The sequence below is a fragment of the Xenopus laevis genome, chromosome 6S (genome assembly GCF_017654675.1).
Source record: "Xenopus laevis strain J_2021 chromosome 6S, Xenopus_laevis_v10.1, whole genome shotgun sequence".
NCBI classification, from domain to species: Eukaryota; Metazoa; Chordata; class Amphibia; order Anura; family Pipidae; genus Xenopus; species Xenopus laevis.
In genome coordinates, this window is record NC_054382.1 from 54894163 (window position 1) to 54899839 (window position 5677).

Below are 5677 nucleotides of genomic sequence, written 5' to 3' on the forward strand. Positions count from 1 at the left end.
CCGTGTCGCATCCCCCCCCGCGCAAGCAGGCGCATAATGGCGTGCGTGAATGCGCACTTTGTATTGGCAAGAGGAGCAGCGCAGGGAACAGGACTGGGGGCCCACCGGGTTTTTTCCCGGTGCCCCACCGGCCCAGTCCGACCCTGAATACAGGGATAGCAATAGCAGTGAAGAATGCCCTTAGCTGTCTGCTCCTATAGAGTAGAGGTACTGCAGACAACATGAAAATACCAGATTATTAGTTCAACTCCAGGCAGGATGTGAGAAGTTTCATGGATTGTTTGTACAGATACCATTCATCAGGCCATATTTACCATTAAAAGGCTATATATGTTTATGCTTTATGTAAAGAAATCATTGTTTGCCCTGGTGCAGTTACCCTAGCAACCTATCAGCAGTAAGCTTTTACTCCATAACAGAAAACATTTCAATGTTTTTTTAAAAAAATCTTACATTAATAAGGTTAAGGTGGTCACTTAACTATAATTTTAATTAAAAGTAGGGAGGGGTGTGTGTAGGGATGCTGGGTTTTCATTTGAAGGGGTTGAACTTGATGGACTTTGTCTTTTTTCAACCCAATTTAACTATGTAACTATAATTTTAACTATGTAACTTAACTGGAAGGAAGTATCCGATTCATGCTTTAACAGACTAGTTTCTATCCCTATACTAGACCTGTCATGTATTTGCCTATTACAGATTGTCCCTGTACTAAGTTAGAGAAGGTCCTTAGACAGGATGGGAATTAGCTAGTTCTTATATACACTGACTAGTTTCTATCCTTATACTGGACCAGTACGGTAATTGCCTAATATAGATGGTTTATGTACTGTTAGAGAAGGTCCTCAGGCAGGATAGGAATTAGCTTGTTCATATATGAACAGACTAGTTTCTATCCCTTTACTGGACCTGTCACGTATTTGCTCAATACAGATGTTTCATGTACTGTTAGAGAAGGTCCTTAGACAGGATAGGAATTAGCTTGTTCATATATGAACGGACTAGTTCCTATCCCTTTACTGGACCTTTCAGGTATTTGCCCAATACAGATGGTCCATGTACTGTTAGAGAAGGTCCTTAGATAGGATAGGAATTAGCTTGTTAATTTACGAACGGACTAGTTTCTATCCCTATACCGGACCTAAAAATGTATTTGCCCAATACTGATGGTCCCTCCACTGTTAGAGAAGGTCCTTAGACAGGTTAGGAATTAGCTTGTTCATATTTGAACGGACTAGTTCCTATCCATTTAGTGGACCTTTCAGGTATTTGCCCAATACAGATGGTCCCTGCACTGTTAGAGAAGGTTGTTAGACAGGATAGACTTAAATTATGAGGGTAGACTGTCAAGGTTGGGGTTGTTTTCTCTGGAAAAAAGGCGCTTGCGAGGGGACATGATTACACTTAACAAGTACATTAGAGGACATTATAGACAAATGGCAGGGGACCTTTTTACCCATAAAGAGGATCACCGTACCAGAGGCCACCCCTTTTGACTAGAAGAAAAGAACTTTCATTTGAAGCAACGTAGAGGGTTCTTCACAGTCAGGACAGTAAGGTTGTGGAATGCACTGCCGGGTGATGTTGTGATGGCTGATTCAGTTAATGCCTTTAAGAATGGCTTGGATGATTTTTTGGACAGACATAATATCAAAGGCTATTGTGATACTAAACTCTATAGTTAGTATAGGTATGGGTATATAGAATTTTAATTAAAAGTAGGGAGGGGTGTGTGTATGGATGCTGGGTTTTCATTTGGAGGGGTTGAACTTGATGGACTTTGTCTTTTTTCAACCCAATTTAACTATGTAGGATAGGAATTAGTTTGTTCAAATATGAACGGACTAGTTCCTATCCCTTTACTGGACCTCATATGAAGTAGCAGTAAAACAGCTGAACAAAGGATGATGTATTCCACACATCTTATATATAAATAACTAAGTACTATCTCTAAAAATGGCAGAAATATGTCATTTAATGAGTTGCAAATTAGTTTCTATCTATTTAACATATCAAAAGGTTAATATATTGTGAGGGCCTTAACAAGGATGGGAAAAAGCCAGCTCTATGAGAACAGACTAGATTCTATCCTTATTTGGGACCTTACTTTGAAGGTCCTTGTACTGGATCGCATTAAGCTTTGTCAGTATAGACTGGACTAATTCCTATCCTTTTCTGGTACCTCACCACTAGAGGCATTAGGTCCTTTCTGAGGATAGAAACTAGCTCACTGCTATGTGAATAGTCTATTTCCTATCCACTAGAGGGACGGTCCTTTCCAGGGATAGGAACTAGTCACTACCCGTAGAGTCAGTGCCTCGCCTTGCGCACCTCTATATTCTCTTACGCAGCCCAGGGACATTGCATTACATAAAAGAATGGTAAGGAGGCTGAAGAGACTGCCGACACACTGACGTTCAACAGAATTGTGCGAATGCGCACTCAAATCTAACCTTGCTGTGCTTCTGAGTGCTCCTTATTGAATATTCTTCCGCCAGAACTTTGTGTACGTCGAGTAAGTCAGTTCTTAGTGTTTTGACATCTGTATAGGAATTAGTCCAGTCTATAATGACAAAGCTAAATGCCATTCAGTACTAGGACTTTCAAAGTAAAGTCCCAAATAAGGATAGAATCTAGTCTGTTTTAACAGAGCTAGCTATGTCCAATCCTTATAAAGGCGCAAACAATATATTAACTTTTTGGGATGTTAAATACATAGAAACAAGTTATTTCCTATCCTGTATAAGGACCTTCTCTGACAGTACAGGGACCATCTATATTAAGCAATTACCTGACAGCTCCAATATAGGGACAGAAACTAGTCCGTTCATATAAGAACAAGCTAATTACTATCATATCTAAGGACCTTCTCTAACAGAACAGGGACCATCCATATTATTCAAATAACTGACAGGTCCAGTATAGGGCTAGAAACTAGTCAGTTCATATAAGAACAAGCTAATTCCTATCCTGTCTAAGGACCTTCTCTAACATTACATAAACCATCTGTATTGGGCAAATATTTAACAGGTCCAGTAAAGGGATAGAAACTAATCAGTTTATATATGAACAAGCTAAATCCTATCTAAGGACCTTCTTTAACAGTACAGGGACCATCTGTATTAGGCAAATACCTGACAGGTCCAGTATAGGGATAGAAACTAGACCGTTCATATAAGAACAAGCTAATTACTATCATATCTAAGGACCTTCTCTAACAGAACAGGGACCATCCATATTATTCAAATAACTGACAGGTCCAGTATAGGGCTAGAAACTAGTCAGTTCATAAAAGAACAAGCTAATTTCTATCCTATCTAAGGACCTTGTCTAACAGTACATGGACCATCTGTATTGGGCAATTACCTGACCGGTCCAGTAAAGGAATAGAAACTAGTCAGTTCATATAAGAACAAGCTAATTTCTATCCTATCTAAGGACCTTCTCAAACAGTACAGGGACCATCTGTATTGGGCAATTACCTTTATTGAGACATGGGCTCAGACTCCAATACACTTGGCAATGTTTCAGACTGCCATTGGTCTTTTATCAAGCTTGATAAAAGCTTGATAAAAAGCTATCAAGCTTGATAAAAGACCGATGGCTGTCTGAAACGTTGCCAAGTGTATTGGGGTCTGAGCCCATGTCTCAATAAAGGCATTTTAAGAAAAGAAATCTTCGAATGGTGCTGTCAATATTTGAAAATTGTGAGTAAACGTATACATGGTGGAAACCGTTGAACGTGCACCAGGCACAAAGAGTTGGGAGGTCACGGGTGCTAGCTAAGAAACCTGTTTGGGCAATTGCCTGACAGGTCTAGTATAGGGATAGAAACTAGTCTGTTCCAATAAGAACAAGCTAAGTCCTATCCTGTCTAAGGACCTTCTCTAACAGTACAGGAACAATCTGTATTAGGCAATTACCTGCAGGGGTGCTTCGCCAATGAGGCGAGTTGAGGCTGTCGCCTCAGGTGGCAACACCCCACTAGGTACCAGGGGCAGCAAAAATGCTGCTCCTGGTACTTTAAGAGCGAATTTCCGGGGGAGGGGGGCAGCGGAGGGGCCAGGATTGCCCCTGATTACCTGACAGGTCCGGTATAGGGATAGAAACTAGTCAGTTCATAGAAGAACAAGCTAATTCCTACGCCATACACGGAGACATTCCCACATTGAGGTGGGCGATATCGGGCTGTGATCATGGGCCCAATGATCGGATCATAGTGCTGCCAATATGGGCGGTCGGATTGCGGGACCATATCTGTGAACAGATGGTGCCACGATCCAACAGGATTTTTAATCCAGCCTGATTGACATTGGTCTTGCAAAGATGTATAACAAAGTTACAAGAAGATGACCCCCTGCGGCCAACTTTGAAAACATAAATAATTTGTTTAATTAGGCTTCTGGTGCAGTAAGTTCATGTTTATGTTTAGTATGCAAAATACAGCATTTATACCGTTATTGTATTTTAGACTTTAGTAAATCAATCTAATCTATGCAGGTGGATCCCAGATTAATGGAAAGGCATCACGAGAAGGTTTCACAGCCTGGTTATGTTCCTACCAGCAAGGTCTTTGTTCCCTCTGAATCTTTTACTCTTGTTCAATCCCCTGAGGATCCAATACAGATTGGGACCACTAAGCTGTCACTTGCCTAACGATTTCACAGATGTTCCCAGGGCCTCTGCATGCACTGTGGTACTAAAGGCCATTTTGTCTGTACCTGCCCAGTACAAGTGGGAAAACTCCTGAGCCTGAATGAGGTGGGGAGATTCATTTGGGCTGTATTTCAACTCCCTGTAACACTAGTTCTAGGATTAGTGTTCCTGTCACTCTGTCCTGGAATAACACACCTGTTTCTGTTAAGGCTTTCATTGATTCAGGGGCTGCTGGAAATTTTCTTGACGCAACTTTTGCTGCTAAAATATCTGTCCCTTCCATTCCTCTGTCAATAGATGAAAATCCCCTTGGCAATGGCTTAGTTACATCAGTAACCCCTAAACTTGAGGTGTGTGTGGGAGGCACATGTACATCCACTCCTGTGGAGTTAGGCCTGCCCTGGTTAAGGCAACATAACCCATGCAATGGGGTCTTGGCTGCGTCAGTCTGTATTAAATGCCCATTACATCTTGCTGCCACAGTCCTTGAGAGTCTACTTGAATGTGTTGGGAATTTCACGGATATCACTGTAAAGACCACTATTATTCCCATGTCAGTGTTTGCTGCAGCCCAAAGCCCTGTCCTGCAGACAGGGAGACCAGGGTTAGCAAAAGGTGCAGTACCCTAATATATTTGTTGGTGCCCACTAGAAAAGAACCATTGACAGACATCATAGGACTGCTCCTAGGTACCAGGGTTTAGCAGTCTACTAAAAATATCCTATTCCAGGTTCCCTCTGCCCAGTTACGACCTAAGTTTATTGGTCCATACAAAATCCTTGAAATTGTAAGTCCTGTCAAGGTTCGTTTAGAGCTGCCAATATCTCTTAAAATGTATACTGTGATTCATATTTCTTTAAGCTGCGCCAAGACACCAACTATTGGCTCCAGAGGCAGCCCTTTGGGGTAACATATTATTAACATGTATTTATATAGCGCCAACATATTGCGTAGCACTGTAAAGTAAATGTGATTATACAACTACATCACATGAAGTACATATATAGTTACATAGTTACAT